The sequence below is a fragment of the Natator depressus genome, chromosome 3 (assembly GCF_965152275.1).
Source record: "Natator depressus isolate rNatDep1 chromosome 3, rNatDep2.hap1, whole genome shotgun sequence".
Classification (NCBI taxonomy): Eukaryota; Metazoa; Chordata; order Testudines; family Cheloniidae; genus Natator; species Natator depressus.
In genome coordinates this window covers 61,952,752-61,970,017 of record NC_134236.1, presented here as the reverse complement: position 1 = coordinate 61,970,017, position 17,266 = coordinate 61,952,752, and the positions used below count along the sequence as shown (strand labels likewise).

The 17,266-nt window shown below is 39.2% G+C and overlaps 1 long non-coding RNA gene across 1 annotated transcript; it reads right to left on the bottom strand.

Annotated features, from left to right (window-relative positions):
* Positions 1-242: 242 nt before the first annotated feature.
* On the bottom strand, positions 243-16,597 carry LOC141983869 (uncharacterized). Its single transcript, XR_012638545.1, has 3 exons — positions 16,525-16,597; positions 14,197-14,333; positions 243-341 (listed from the first exon to the last, which is right to left on the bottom strand). It is a non-coding gene; the product is annotated as an uncharacterized LOC141983869 (long non-coding RNA).
* Positions 16,598-17,266: the final 669 nt, after the last annotated feature.

Here is a 17,266-nt window from a genome sequence, read left to right as displayed (position 1 = left end):
GATGTGTCCGGCAAACATTAGAGAGACAAGGTTGGTGGAGAGATAAGCTTTTGGTCCAGTAAAAGACATTACCTCATCACCTTGTTTCTCTAATATCCTGGGACCAACACAGGTACAACTACCCTGCATACAACACCAAACACTGATATTTAAAAAAAAAACACATAAAATATGTTAACAAAAATATCTGAAATTAAATAAACAAACTTTAACTATTACAGCTTTAGGGCTTTTTTTTCACTTCTCAGTTTTTCTTCATTTTCATTGCCAGTTTAATATATTTTCTTCCAAATCTCTTTCTTCCTTCAAAATCCTCCTCAAAACTTTCTTTGCCATGATGCCTATAAAAAAAAAAACTGATCAAGGGTTAGCTGCTTGGGTGCTAAGATTACTGCTAACCAATATAGTCTCATTGTTTCCCTTCACTCCCCATCTGTCTGTGTCCACGTGCTGTCGCTTGACTTATACTTTGTTTGTAAGCACTTTGGACAGGGACTCTTTTTTGTCCTCTGTTTTGTACAGCACTGAGCACAACTGGATCCTAGCCCATGACTAGGCCTTTTAGGTGCTATGGTAAACAAATAATAATAGCAGAGCCATACCTACGCATTTTAGTCATTGCTATAATAGGTGTAACACAAGATCCCATTTCCTCCTTCTGAGTTACCGGGCACATATTTCATATGTTGGAGTATAACTTACAGATCTGTTATACCCGCTTTTTAGACATTGGTCCTTCACATGCTTCCAATTTCAATGAGCAACAATGAAGCATCTGAAACATTTTATGCATGTAGCTCACATACTATGTTTTGATAATATAGGTCAAAATGTACATCAGGTACAAGAGAGGGATGTTAGAACAGGCTGGTCAACAAAGAGGCGCAGGACAAGCACAGTGACAGCAGCAAAAGATGTTGACAGCTTTGCTTGACATTTTAAAGGCAAATAAAGACCGAAATACATCAAAAGCATTTTCACTGAATGAGATGAAGGCAAATCTGTTCCAGCTTTGAGCTTCCACGGTATTTTAATGGGTAGGACCGTGTCTACTGAAAGAAAAACAAAACAAGCATAAAATGAGAAAATATTCTCTTCTAATGCAATAAGGTAATGGAAAAAAGTCACCAGGAACATGTTAACAATTCCTACAGTCCCTGTCATTTATTTTTTTATCTATACTAGGGAATAGTCTATTTCCCAAATTTTCCTTTTTTTTCTTTTTTAAGTGCCTTTTTCTAAATTTTGTGCAAAATAATAATTATAGGAGCACAACATATAAAGCTCATAAAATACGTGCATATAAACCTCATAGTATAAAATTACATGTTGCATGGTGCACGTAAGAGAAATAAAATGAAACATTGAACTAATATGTATGGGACTGGGGTGTAGGTCATCTGGCCTAGTGCTCACTGCTGGGCTTGTGTCCACACATCAAGGACAGCCACACGATGGTAGTCTGTGAGCAGATGTCAGAGGAATTGCTAGAGCCTGGTTCAATAAGCAAAAGTCAGGGTCAAAATCAGGTCATGGGTGGAGACTGGCAATCAGAAGACAAGACACTGTGAGGAGTCATAGCAAGCCAGAAGTCTGTGTGATCGCCCAGACAACTTCCTGGGGCACCCTCCAGGGTTAAATAATGTACTTGACCAATCAGAGGGTACTGTCACTTTGAACCCTTTGGGTGGTGCTTCCTGTAGTACCCAATCTCCACAGTATTCCCTGGATGTGGTTCTACCTGCCCTTCTGGTGGCAATGTCAGGGGTCCCAAGCTCTGCAAACCTGGGTTCTATATCCAGAGGTCCTGACACAGTATTTTTCTCACCCAGTAATGATGTCACCTAGCAATAATGTTAGATTGGCCTCCATTTTATAGATGTTGATGAAATATTCATGATTTCAGTTGGTGGCTTTAATCAGGAAAGCAGATATGAACATTCCCAGTATATATGGGTAGTCCTTTATTACAGTGTCCCGTATTGGGACTAGAGTTGTGTGGAAAATGAAAAATCCATTTTGTGGAGGAATTTGAGATTTCAAAATTTGTTTTATTTCGATTTAGAACAGAACCCACAGATTCTGAAATTCTCTGTGAATGAAAATGTCAGAAAAGAAATAATTTCAGATTGTTTTGTTCTGACAAAGGTGAATCATTCTGTTTTACTTTTTACCTTTTTACTTGATGATATATAATAAAATACTAAATTCAAACAAACCAAAAAGTTACTTCAAAGGGAAAAATCAAAATGTTTAGTTCTGAAAGTGTCAGAATGAGATGTTTTGATTCAGACTTTTTTCATTTTCTCCAACATGAATCTTCTGAAAAATTCATGCTTTTGCAAAATTTTGACAGAACTGAATCTTCCAATGGAAAATGGTTTGTTGCAGTTTTTCTAGTCAGCTCTATTTATTACTTCTTAAAAGGAACTTCATGTTTTTGTAATATGATTGCCCCTCCCCCCCCGCCCCAAAAAAAAGAATCTTAACTGCACAGAGTATTTCTTTTAGTGAGAATTTCCTAAATAAAAGGCCAAATTCTGCTCTCAGTTATATCCTTGTAACCTCAAATGCCCAGATCTCCAATCTACTATAACGAATCTGTTGTTTTCTGAGATTTCATTGTTGTCACTAAACTTCACACCATGAACACTTGGAACTTCGTGGCAACAGGTTTTGAACTCAGATTTTCTTCCTCCAAAAGCACACAATCTTACCATTTGGGGTAAAGAAGAAACTCTACTAGTTTAGCAGTAACTCTACTGGCAGTACACAATTGAGCAGTTCTGACCTCTTCCAACAGCAGGCAGCTGTGCACATTAGTGAGTTCATTACACGACCTGCCTAAAATGATCTTCAATAAAAACTTTTTAAAGCTGCTATAGATTCTGACATATACATATTCCTATAACCCATAAAAATCTAAAAGTTGGAAAACTGACAATGCTGATACCCTATTAATTACAATAGAGCAGCAACAATAGCAGTGCTGTTTTAAAGGGTTTTAAACTCCCATTTTTAAGGCTTAAATTCTTTTTTATACAATATTGCATTTGGATGAAACTCGCTGTAAGCATCTACAATTATTATCATTTAAATAGTGCTGTCACTGTGTATCCTGCTGTAATATTATAGATGAGATTTTCTAAACATCTGTTTCAAAGATCTTACCGTCTTAAGGCTTGGAATACAACAACAGCACAATACCTTAACCCAGAGGCTCTCAAACTAGGGGGTGTGGAATATATTCTGGGTGTGTGTGAGAAGCGTTAGGGGGAAAAACATACTGCACACATTTTATTCACAGCAACGAATAACTAGCAAAGCTGATTCCTCCTGACAGATCAGTAGGCGTCTGGCCATTAAGTTCTGAAGGCAGAGTGGAGAGCAAAAGCAGCGGCTGCTGGCCAGGCAGCCATCTCTGAACTCAGCACTGTGGCCAGAAGCAGCAGAGAAGTAAGGGTGGCAATACGTATATATTCTTGGGGGCGTGGGGGAATGCGACAGATGCAAAGAAGGGAGGTGCGATCAAATCAGTTTGAGAACCACTGCCTCTATCAAACACAGAATGCCTAGAGGGCACTTCACACTCACTGAAATGTTTTGCACCTTAAATTATGCCAGTTCCAGTGTGTTATTTTTCAGTCAAAGATAGGAAATTGCACTTTTAGGAGAAGTACAGATGTAAGTTAAAGCCAGTTCTAGACTTGTTTGTTTTGCAAATCTCCAGCCAAAATAATTTTTTGTAAAGAAAGATGTTAAAAGAGAAAGTTTATTCATGTAATTGTACTCCAATAGGATTCAGTCATAAGACACTTACTGAGATTGCTTAGTGAAAAAATTGCTGCCTTGGCAATAAGAGGCTAAATTCTCCTCTCAGCTGACTTCAGTGGGATTGCATTGGTGTAGATGAAAGGGAAATGCGACCATTTCCATAACAATGATTTGTCATAATACTTAGTTCTGAGACAACGAACTCAAGAGATCAGGCTTTCTGGGCCAAATTCAAGCTTCACACAATTCCATTGACTTCAATGGTGTTGTGCTCATTTACATCCAGGCAGAACTGGCCCTTTCTTAATAAGGGAAAAATCAAAGGAAATATCAATGAAAATCAAAGGAAATGGTGTCAGTAGTGGCTAAATGATGTTCATATAAACTATTTTATTGCTTTTGATACCAAAAGAATCTATTCTAGACCTCTAGGTGCTTCAACGCACTTTACAAATAAACCATACAAATTAAGATTATCACAACCCCAATCCACATAACTACCTGATCCACTAACCAGGCAATCAAATACAAGAAGAACTCTCCTGACGAAATTATCTTGTTTCTCAACCTTGCCTAAACAACCAGGAAAATAGACGAGCCATGCCACATGCCCCGCAGATCAACAAATTCCCAATTTCCACAAGACAAGATGGAGCCGTATAAAGTATTAAGAATTGCACAGCTACTATATTCCAGTGCTGTAATAATCATGTTATCCCCTTTGACCCAAGCAGTTACCAAAATTCAGGGCCTGCGGGTTGTTTTGGTTTTAGGGGGAAAAAGTGATGATCGAGTCAGGTATCTCTGATGCAATCCTGTTTATTTACAAATAGCGTACAAAGTGCTGTTTCCCTGAATACAGGAGGAATGAAATGGGAAATGGTTTCTTTGCTAACACCTCCAAACCCCTTTCAGTCAGCACTCTGTCCAAAAAGTTCCCTCTCTTAGCGTTTTCTCAGGGTCATGCTACAAACGCTTCTCTGGGGCTTCCTATCTGCCTTCCCTGTCTTCTTCTGTGGTATTTCTGCCACTTCTCCCTCCCTCACGAACACAGAGCTCCATTAAACAATACCCAGCCCGCCTCAATTTGGATTAAAATCTCAAGGCTCAACTCGCACTCTAGTCTTGCATATGGCCTATTGTTTCAACTTCCTATTCCATAAAGAAGCCTAATTGCTTTTTACATTTATTCTAAAGGAAGGGCAGCAGTTATGCCCACTATCTTCAAAAGGGTTTCACCCAATCCCCAGCATAACAATACATAGCTAAGCATCTTATGGGAATAATGAGGATCCTAATTAAGCTCTATCACCTTTTCTTCTCTGTATTCAAGTACTCCTTTTCTTTTTTCTTTTTATCTTTTTTAAGTGCAGAATAATATGGCTAATGCTTAACCTCATATGCAGCCTTGAGTAGGCTCTGCTTACTTGGCCTCGAGCACGAAGGCTTCCAGGGTTACAGCTCTTTAAATGCAGAAGATTACACCAAGTGCCTAACCTTTTTGGTGCCCAGGACTAACCTCCACTTGCATGCAGGCAACCTGTTGTATACTGCATAAAGGCTTACAGGATCAAGTCCTAAAAGATGGTTCCAGTGGTTGAACAAGGAGATTGGGTTTCCGTCTTTAAAAGCTACAGACAGATAAAATAAAGATAGCTGAATTTAAAAATCAGGAGAGCTACTAGGTAACTTTTGTATAGTGTTGGTACCAGGGCATCATCACGTTCACAGTGTAGAAGAACAATATATACTATATAATTGGAAGCCTTCCAGAGTGACAAGGAATCGGATGAGGGATGCAGCACTAGAGCAGTGACAGAGGATTACTCACAGGATGCTTGCTCTGCAGGACATCTAAAAGAAAGAAGACTGACAAAGTGATAAGGATTTAGAATCAGGGGATGTAGCAGAAAGCTGAGCTTGATGGAAGGAGCTAATATTAACAGGCTCAGCAGGCTCCAAATGGTAAGGTGCAGGGCAAAAGCACTGTTTGAGTTGTGCTGGTCAAAAGTTGAAGGCTGAGTCAAACTGTGGATACTCACATGAGGAGAGGTCTGAAGCAGACAAACCAGACCCTAAAAAAAATAATCGAGCATTTGGAAATGTTTTGTTTTGTCATGTTGTTTTTCAGGTGTGTGCAGGAAAAGCTTCTGTGAAGGTGCCAGGAGAAGATAAACTGTAGATGAGTGAGTCACACTGGTAAGGTTGCTAGTGTCAATTGGCTCGTTTGACAGTTCTTAGAACATGATAAAAGAGAGACTCCTAATGTCAGGCCACAAAATTCAAAAATGATGAAAATCCCCACAAATGTATTTCAGAGCTGGACTCAGCTTTAAAGGCTGCAAAGAAATATGCAAAACTCAGTGGATAAAACAAACAATATTATGTGAAAATTCAATTTAATTTTAATTGAATTTCCTTCACTCATGTTCATGGCACTTGCATTCACTTTTCATGAAATATTAGTGCATAGCGGCACAAATGTTCACAGAAACAAAATGTCAACACTAGACCATGAATATTCATAGGTACTGAAGCTTACATGCACATGCATGAGTGTTGGTCATCTAACTGGGGAACAGAAACAAAACCATGTGGCTTGTCTGACCAATCTCTCAAGTAAGCAACACAACTCAAATAGGATATTTGCAATTAATCCTGTGAGTTAAAAACATTTACAGAACAATTTGTCAAATGAATACAGGACAAAATCAAAGACATTTGTGTTTGTGGATATTCTGTGAGCACAAAGAGGCTAAATTTATATGATGAATTTTTCCCATAGCTCCAAGTTTAAGAAATTTCCCAAGACATGGAAGTTTAAGACAGAGCAGACAAAAAAGTAAATAGTGTTAGAAGAATGAAAGGGAAACAAACACAAAAATATTCTCCTGAAGGAATATAAAGGCCATGAAAGCAATCAGTGCTGCAACAAAACTTGTAGAGATGCCATTCAGAAAGAACAGGGGAGTATGTAAGATGTGGCACATCACAAGACAGAAAATGCCAAAAACTAGGCAAGATATGCCTAGTCTATGGCAATAGAGTGAAGAGCGCCAGAGTATGTAAAACCAGATTAACTAGAACAAAAAGGGTAGAACGAACTAACAAAGTACATTGCAGGGAAAAAGTGAAGAAGAAAGTTATTAGGAAACATTATTTGGTGTGGTAATCCACAAGTCAAATAATAATCTGGATGCATTGTACTATGAGTGGTCAGGCTATTTGGGTAATTTCTTTAAAAGTAGAATATGGAAAATGTACCTGATCTTGCCAACACTTAGGCTCATGCTTAATTTTACACAAAGTAGTAGTCACACCTTACTTCAATGGGACTACTCATACGTATACATTTATGCACGTGCATTAGTGACGGCAGGACAGAGGCCCAAACTGGGCATATATTTAGCTGTATAGTGATCATAATTGCTTGATAAAATGGAGTTTTTGTGCACACAAATTTCCATTTGAATGGAAAATTATGGTATTTCAATGAACAAAAAGGCTCACAATTACATAAGGAATTCTGCATTTAGGCTCCTTTTTGCATGCAGATTTGCACATATGATTATGATATTTGCATATATAAAAATAGGTGTGTAATATATTCAGTCTTCACTTCATTAAAATCTTGCCCTATAAACAGACAAATCTTCTGCCAGCTTCTGGGGGGGGGGGGGGAAGAGGGGACAGACATACTTGGATATCAACAGAGGCCATATTTGTTGGCTGTGGTATCATTACTAGAGGGCTTTTTTAATCAATAGGCTTACAGTATATAAATGAAAAGACGTTAAAGAAATGGTCATTTCACCATTTTGTGGAAAGTCCTACAAAGGAAGGGTTGTGTGGCTAGGAAAATAAACCTGAAAAAGGACATAAAAAGTAAAGTTATTGTAGCTGTGGTCCCAGGATATTAGAGATATAAAGTGGGTGAGGTTATATCTTTGATTGGACCAATTTCTTGAAAGCTCGTCTTTCTCACTAACAGAAGTTGATCCAATAAGAGATTACCTCATGCACCTTGTTCCTATAAAACATAGATGCAGCACTACACATAACAAATAAAACAGACAAGGAAGAAATGTAGAAGAAAACAAACTGAAAGCACAGCTTGTAATATATTCAGCTTTTCAGAAGCATTAGTCATATTTATTTATATTCACATGAATACTGAATCAAAAGTCAAAAGACACACTCTGATATCAGCTCAGTACACAGCTCAACTGATACTTTAAAAAAAAACAAGGAAAATACAGAAAGCAACTCATGCAGTTGAGTTTTCTTCTTTGGGGTAAAACTGTAGCTGACTTGGGGGCAGATTACAGTAGATGCAGCTCTTGCTGCATTTAAAGATGTCACTGGATTTGTGTGACCCATGTTGAAAATATAATTTACCATTTTCATTATGAGTGGTAGCAGTAAGTTGCTAAAAGTAATGTAATTCTTTTAATTGATTTTCCTCCTGTGGTCTGCTGCCATGGCAATTTGGCTTCCTTCAAGAGTCTGACATTAAATCTTTACCCACAAAAATATGTTCTTTAAAAAAAGATATATAGAATCAGATTATTCAGACTGTGTTTTCTTGAAACAGAACCTGCATATTAAATTCATTAATATGGACAGAATGCATAAAAAAACTTAGAATTTTAGCTCATGGTTTGTATTGTTTAAATCAGAAAGGTTTGCCATAATGCTATCAAGCACGAATGAAAGCTGTTACTGAGAAGAATTATTTTGAGGCATCAGTTTGTTTGATTTTAGATTAAATCCTTGTACTTGCTGAAAGTTTTGTAGCAAATACATATAGTAATTACATTAAAACAGTCTTGAAAAATGATTTTATGATTACATTAAATGTAAACAATATTTGTGTTCAAATTTATATGCCCATAACATTATTTTTATGAGGAAGAAAGGGGAATACACGAAAATTGATGCAAAGAGGCCATCAGTAACATCAATGAAAAAATCTTTAGATTAATGAAAGTTCAAAGTTAAGTGGGAAATATACTGTACGCTTTCTACCTTAAATTCACATCGGAACTGTGTTTCTGCTTTTATCAAAAATAGCTTAAAAGCGATGCATGGTGGAACTACATGCTATTGAATTTTAAAATACTCATCATATACACTAAGCTGCAGCATAGTATGTAGCCAAAAGATTAATCGGTGGCTATTTCTGGATAATGCCAAAAGCAAAATGCATCTGGATCCCATTAGTTTCTGAGTATGGACTTGGGAGCTATATCTTATATCTAGATGCGCGTTTTGTCTACAGCTTTTAGGGGTTTAACCCTTTTGTGATTTTTAACTCAGACTTTGCGCTGCCTAGATCATAGGTTGTTGGTATCCTTTGACTATCAAGAGGATCATAAAGCGTTGTTATTTATACCAATACACTAAACACATGTTAACTTTATTCATGTGAGTTGTTCCACTGAAGTCTATGGGACTCCTCACTTGAGTAAATTTAAACATATGCATAAGTGTATGAAGGATCAGGGCCTTTGCCATTCAAAGAGGTAAGTATAGCTTTTAACCCTTTATAGTTGTCTATGTTTTCTGTCAAATGTTAACCTATCCTTGCCCTATTCATCTTTGCCTCTTTCAGTATCCAGCCTACTTGTAGGCAACACCAGAATAATTTGTGTGGGGATTGCTCTCTCTGAACCAGTATCTTCTCTCTATCAGGCCGGTACTCAACAATTAATTCCCATTTTTCTGTACAAATAAAAGACAAATAATGCAGTGTTCAGTAAAGATAACAGGCAGTATGTCCCAATGTGCAGCAGCTTGATTGAATTCAGATTGGATAAAATAAATGCATATTTTGTTTCAAGGTACAGCTGTGAAATTACACAGAAATTACACAGGGAATAAATGCATAATGCCTCACTGTGGATCCTTAGAAAGTCTGGTAAGAGTGTTATGTAACCTAGCTGCAATGGTAAAAGGTAAGTTTAGGATAAAGCAGCTGTAAGACAAGCATCTTTGCTTCTCTCTGTCCATAATGCGAGGATGATCATAATGATGATGACAATGACTACTCACAATGAACAGCATTGTTCAGAATAGCTTCCATATGAGGAGAGATAAAAAGACTGGGGCTGTTCATTTTAGAAAAGAGACAACTACAGGGGGATATGACGGCAGTCTATAAAATTATGAATGGTGTGGAGAAAGTGAGTGGGAAATTCACAAGAATAGGAAATAACTCAAGAACTAATGGCCACCCAATGAAATTAATAGGTAGTAGGTATAAAACAAACCAAAGGAAATACTTAATCACACAATGTACAGTCCACCTTTGGAACTCATTGCCAGAGGATGTTGTGAAGGCCAAAAGTATAACTGGGTTCAAAAAAAGATATGATATGTTTTTGGAGGATAGATCCATCAATGGGAATTAGTCAAGATGGTCAGGGATACAACGTCATGCTCTGGCTGTCTCTGAACCTACAAATGCCAGAAGCTGGGACTGGATGGATCACTTGAAATTGCCTTGTTTTGTTCATTCCCTTTGAAGCATCTGGCACTGGGCACTGTCAGAAGACCGGATACTGGGCTCGGTGGACCATTGGTCTGATCGGGTATGGTTGTTCTTATGGTCCATTTAAGGATATCAAAGAGCTTTACAGATCTTGCGCAAGTATTACCAGTCCCATTCAAGAGAAAGGGAAAAAGAGGTATGGAGAATTATTTCTTGGACAAACCCAGGGAATGAGTCAATGGCAGAGTTCTTAGTAATATGTGGAGGTTGTGATATTTGCAAACAGGAAGAGGAGTGTTAGGTGGAGAAAAGGGGAGCAGAGAACCTCTGGAAAAATACATAGCAGGACTAAGGGTTTAGCCCAATTAACTTAGGGAATACTGTGAATATCACAGTTACTATCTACTTACAAAGAGAAAATGGTAAAGATTTTAATGGCAAACATTATGGAATAGGAGATGGAGTGAAATATGGGATCTAGTGAATTTTTGTTTGTTATTTTAAAAGTCTTGCATATATTTATTTCATCAGATACACCATTCCATTAGTCATTTGACATTTCAATCAAATTGGCCTTCAAGGCTCAGTAAACCAACAGTTATGTTGATTGATGAAATAGTTTGTCTAAAGAAATAAATATATGAAAGTCTTTTAGCACCAGCACAATAATGCATGGTTTTATAACTGTTTTCTACAGTGGCGCCAGAACTGGAGGGGCCAAGGCCCGTCCACTTTTTGCCCGGGAGGACCCCACCCCCTTTCCCTCCTCTTTCCCCCAAGGTCCCATCCCCCAGCGCAGATGGAGGTGGAGAGTCCTTAACTCTGCACTGGCTCCCCACAGCTGCCCATGCAGCTCTCCCTGACCCAGCTGTGGCTGGGGTGAGTGGGGGAGCGGCCCTCAGAGCTGCAACCTGGCCATGGTAAGCTATGAGGAACCGCAGACCCCTCTTTCTACCCGGGGCGCGGGGTGGGGACACAGGCCGGGGGCTGCTCTCCTTGAGCCCCCTGCACTGCAGCAGATGGAGGATCTGCCTTGGCTCCCCACAGCTGCCCAGCCTTACGTGCATCTTATTATGGCCAGGCTGCAGCTCCAAGCTCCCCCACCATTGCTGGAGCCTGGTCGGGGAGAGCTGTGTAGGCAGCTATGGGGAGCAGGTCCCTCCACCTGCCCTGGATGGAGGGCCCGGGGTCAGGGACACAGGCAGGGGGCTGCTATTAGGGCCCCCCACAGGTCGGGGGGGGGGGGCGGACTCCCTGCCCCAGCTCTGGCTTCTGGCTTGGCCAGGGGCAGGGCCTTGGGGGAAAAATATGGGTCAGGGCCTTGGAGGCTGGGGTGGGGCCTCAGGGGCAGGAGCCTCTGGGCCCCTCCCCCCACTTTTGGAAAGGCTCCGACACCCTTGGTTTTCTAGAATCCTTTAACAAACTTTAAAAGAAATACATTATATGCAGAGAGTGCAATAAAAATAAAGACCTACAGCTCAGCATCAGGGGTCACTTCACTATTACCTTTCCGCCAGATGGGATGTCAGGAGAATTCTACACATGTAGTTAATAGTGCTAGTGACACTGAACTCCACATAACTGCCTTGTAATTCTCTGAGATGGAGGCCACCAGACTCCAGTTACTTTGGTTGCTTGAGTTATTCTCAGAGAAGAAGTTCACCATATAAATGCAATAAACTTCTGCAATATATGAAAATTATTTGTTGCCCCCAAAACCAGAAGATTGACTTGTTTTAAAAAAAAAACAAAAACTTTATTCCTTTCCAAACACATTTTAATACCCTCTGAATATCATTCTTTTCTTTAGAATAATTCTTATCTCTAGAATCAGAACTGGTGAATTGGTGAAAGTGATAATTAAAAACAAAATTATACAGTGTCTAGAAGATCATGATATTATAGAGTTTAACAAGCAAGACTTTTGCAAAGGAAGATAGTGTGTCACCAACCTATCAGAATTCTTTAAAACTGTCAACAAAACAAATAAAACGTATCTCAGGGAAAGGAGAACTCGTTGATATAATTTATTTAGACTTTCAAATCATCTTTGACAAAGTTTCCCAAAAGAGACTACTAAAGAAACTAAGTAGTCATGGGGTAAGAGGCAGTTTACTGTGATGGAATAGAAACTGGCTGAAAGACAGAAAACAAAGAATAGGAATAAATGGTCAATTTAAATCATGGCAAAAGGTGAAGATCGAAGTGACACAAAGATCTGGACAGGGAAGAGTATTGTTTAATCAATTATTGGGAAAAGCAGTGAGATGGCAAAATTTACAGATCACCACAATTATTGAGGACAGCCAAGACTAGAGAAGGCTATGGGTATGTCTGTCCCTGAAGGTGTAAATTCCAGATTGAGGGGACATACCTGTGTTATATCTGATCAAGCTAGAGTGCTAAAAATAGAATGTAGCCTAGTACCTTGGATGCCTACATACTTGGGGCAGCTAGCTCTTCCCGCTGCTGCAGCTATACTCTATTTTTAGTGCACTAGTTCAATCAGAGCTAGCAAAGGTATGTCTCTTTGAGCTGGAACTTACAGCTCCAGCTCAAAGTGTGAGGAACTCTATGAGGAATTACACAGGGACTTTACCAAACTAGCTGAATGGGCAAAATGAAGGCAGATGAAATTCAGTGCTTCCAATTTAAAAAAATTTTCACATTGGACATAAAAATGGCCATACTGGGTCAGACCAATGGTCCATCTAGCCCAGTATCCTGTCTTCTGACAGTGTCCAATGCCAGGTGCTTCAGAGGGAATGAACAGAACAGGTAATCAAGTGTTCTATCACACATTCCCAGCTTCTGGCAAACAGAGGGTAGGGACACTTCAGAGCATGGTTTTGCATCCTGCCTAATAGCCATTGATGGACCTATCCTCAATGAACTTATAGCTCTTTTCTGAACCCTGTTATAGTCTTGGCCTTCACTACATCCTCTGGCAAAGAGTTCCACAGGTTGACTGTGGAGGGAATAATTTGAACCTTTGCAACACAAGATTCTAAATTAAGTGTATCAAGTCAGAAAAAAAGATCTTGGCACCATAGTGGATTGCTCAATGAAGACCTCTGCCCAATGTGCAGCAGCTGTGACAAACACACACAATGTTAGGATGCACAAGTAATGGGATGGGGGAATACTATGGAAAATATGATGCCATATTTATAAAATCAGTCCTCCTTGCCTGGAATACCATATTCACTTCATCCTATCTCAAAAAAGATATAGTAGAATTAGAAGGGGTTCAAACATGGGCAATGAGAAAGATTAAGAGCATGGACAAACTAATCTTCTAAGAGAGAAGAGATTGGGACTGTTTACCTTAGAGAGATCTCCAAAACTGTCTGTCTCTCTCAGCTGAAGATTGGTTGTGGGAGAGCGATTAGCTACCTAAAAGCAATTTCATTTTAGGAATAAATGTGTTTCCCCCCTTCATGACTGGAGCAAGGAGAAAAAAATGTGTTTAAAACAATAATTTCAGTGTTGTCTAGACACTGAAGAAGGCCAGAAGAAGGAAAAAAATGTTTTCAGTGGATCTTCCTAAGTCCTTTCAAGTTTCTTCTCGCAATTTGTAAAAGGAGCAATAATTTGAAATGACACACTTCTAGGGGGAAAATTATCCCCCTCCCCTCCCAAACAGAACTACAAAGAGAACTGTCTAAAAATAAAGAAGGGCCATCTGCTGAAACAGCCAAATCATTATCTACTCAAAGGCAAATAACACCATCTTAAACTGTGGCTTTGGAAAACTACAGTTCTCTAAAGTACTAAGTAGCTCAGATTTCAAATAAGAAAAATAATTAATTCATATATGCACTGCAGGAATGATATTGTTTTGATATAAACACTTTTAAATATTTATTTTAGCTATGTTACCTTAGGCTGTAATCTTATCACAACCAATAAACAAATCAGGTTCAGACCTGGTCAGTAGTTGGATGGTAGTGCATATTGGAGAAGCTAGGTGCAGTAGAAGTGGCAATGATTAGTTAGAAAGTTCTCAGTCTTCTTTCTGGTGTTCTACAGAACCAATGCCCTTCGGTGCTACTGGACACGTCATCTGTAAGATAGGAGAAACCAAGTTCAGGAACATCTGTGGTAGCTGAAGTTTCCATGGTACTTTTTTACAAAAGTAGGGGTGTTCACCCCAATTTCCTCATCAAAAGGTGAATCTGGGAAATTATATTCTGCTGATCTAAAGCCCCATTCTTGCAACATGAGGTGCTTAGGTGGACTGCTGCACCCTCATTGAACTTCATGAAATCAACGGGGCTCCATACAGGGACAGCAGCCCGACCAGACAGATAGTGTAGAATTGGTCCTAAATTTCCTGTGCTGTTTCAGGTGGATACAGTATTAGGCTTTGATCTTGCATCCACAGTCTCCCTAGTGCAGACCTCTGAGCCTGTGCAGAGTTCCACTGAAGTCAATGGAAGTCTGCATGAGTTTAGGGAGTCCAGATTTGTGGATGATAATCTTGTCACAACCAATAAACGAATCAGGTTCAGGGTGTTAGTCCTTCAATCTCCTGACCTAAACAGTTGCATAATATTACAGAAGAGATGGCATTTTAGTAGTCAATGGTGTTTTCCCTGAAAACAGACTTAGATACATTTGTGAAGAGCGTTGTGTTCCTTCTAATTTAAAGGTGCTATTCAAATTCAAGTCATTATTCATTCAGTTTATCATTCTAAGAGAGTCAAGTGAAACAAATTCTTAACATTTTTACCTTATTCCAACTCAGTATCCAACCTCTCCCCACTCCTCACATTTCTATTTTAAAGTTCCCAAATATTTTAAAATAAAGTTTCTTTGCACTGGCTTCTGGCTTAGCACTTCCCATCCCCATCTCAGTCTTCAGACCCAGATTAGAGAACTGTCAACTGGAATAAAAGTGTTACAAATTGCATAAATTACATTTACTCTAGTTAGTAATGAAAGTAACTTTCTAATGCTTCATGCCTTGTTTGCATCGTTCCCTACTGCTGAGTTCTGTTGTAACCTTTGACCTGTGCTGATCAGCCAATGCATATTTTATCGGTCAGGGATCTGAGTTTTGCAGTTTAGCTTGCTGGTTTGACCTGGTACAGAATATGTTAGAACTGTTGACAGAAATAAGATCAAAATAGATTTAATGGAATTAATTGGATAACTGAGGGCAGAATATGGTTTACTGTATTAAATTTTTTTTTCTAAATCAGATCTGAATAGCTGGATTGTGCCTAAGGAGGATGGAGTTGGGAGGGCCTGATAGTTATTAAAATTAAAGTGATCTAAAACCACTGTTACATTGGGGAAGTGCTTGGAGGGGGTCATCAAGACACACTATCTGGACAGCTGTTGCTGGAAAGATTCTGCCTATAGAATGGTAAATCAGGCAGATGCAAGTGGTGCTAAACAAATGTGCTCACAAGCAGCAGCTACTACATGCAGTCTCCCCAGAGCCAGTGTTCTCAAGTACAGAATAGGGCTTAGCCATTCCTTGCTTCCATCCAGACAAGTCTCTTTCAGAGCATGGAACACCTCACACATGTGATCTCTGACTCATAAGACTGACCTGGAACACAACTCACCCTGTCCAGGTAGGGTTTTGTGGCAGGAGTTCTGGTTAACCAAAATTGACTATAATTTGACAAAAGTCTCCAGCTTCCATGCAATTTTATAAGCAATACATTCAAAGAGTACAAACCACCCTGGAGAGCGGGTACGTTTTCCCACATCTCCTTTTCCTGGGCAGCGCACACGTTCAGAACAGCATTCCTTTCTTCAGGGTGCTGAGCCTAAATGGGCTCACCTACACCTAATGGGTTTCAGCTAGTAGTGACTCCCTGTACTACCTCTCGACCCTGACAGGAAACTCATTGGTCATTGGCTGGCTCCACTGGGCCCCTTCAGGTGAGATCATTGAGATGGGCTGCAGAAGACCTCAGAGAACACTGACAGATGCGTGCACCCTCTCACATGGATGATGAGCTGAGAAAAGGAGGGTGGACTTCGAAGAAGGGAGCTCTGAAGATCCACCATTACATTATCAACATCTTTTACTGATCATAAATGTCAGATTAGAGAGAAAAAAATCTTTCAATAACTCTGAATTTTGACTGAGAACCTCTGCTATTGCAAATTCATCTTCACTAAATGCCACATACTACATCTACACTTACTGCACATAGCCAGTAGGCATGACTGGCAGTTCCATGATATTTGCAAATGAAGCAGATCAGTCAGTCCTAGAGTGCAAAAGCAGTTACCTCTCTTTATCTTGCTGCTGCTAAGCTTCTCTCATCTTCTATTCTGAGCATTTGTCATTTTTCCTCACTAGGCAGCAGCAGTTATGCATTCCTGACTACACACCACAAGAACAATTTTCAAACACTTTCTTGGATACCATGCTATCTCTAATTATTGGAAAGCAAAATTAGTTTGAGCAGCAAAAACCCGACTCAAATTTTGGAGCATAATTAAGAGAGTCAGAATACCCAGGGGAAGACCTTTCTTCCTGCAGCTAGAAGTGGAGAGGAAATTCTCCTATCTATTTTAACTAGAAAGTGATATTAAGACTTTTTTTCCACTCTAAGGATGCTGAGAAAGAAGCAAAGAGGATTAAGAAAATAGAGACCCTTGCTAGGTTGAAATCTGAACTGCACAACATGAAAAGTTTCATCAATTAAAAAGGTAAAAGCTGATTGAGCAAAGCTGCAGGAGGAAAGGGGTTTTTTATTCTTCTTCTTAAATAGCACTTTGGATCCAAGAAAGATTAAAGAGGCAGAGTGTAAATAACTTTATTAAGAATTTTTTTCATCAGCAGGAATTGAAAATGAAGAAAAATCAAAGACAGTAATTTATTAAAATACCCAGATGTTGCATAAATAATGTGATTGCGAAAGTTCTGAATTTTCTGTTTTTTTCCTGCTATTTTAACTGCAATTTTGTTTGTCTGGTATATCTCGTTTTAATGACAATTGGACTACTTAAGGAGACCTCTATGATACT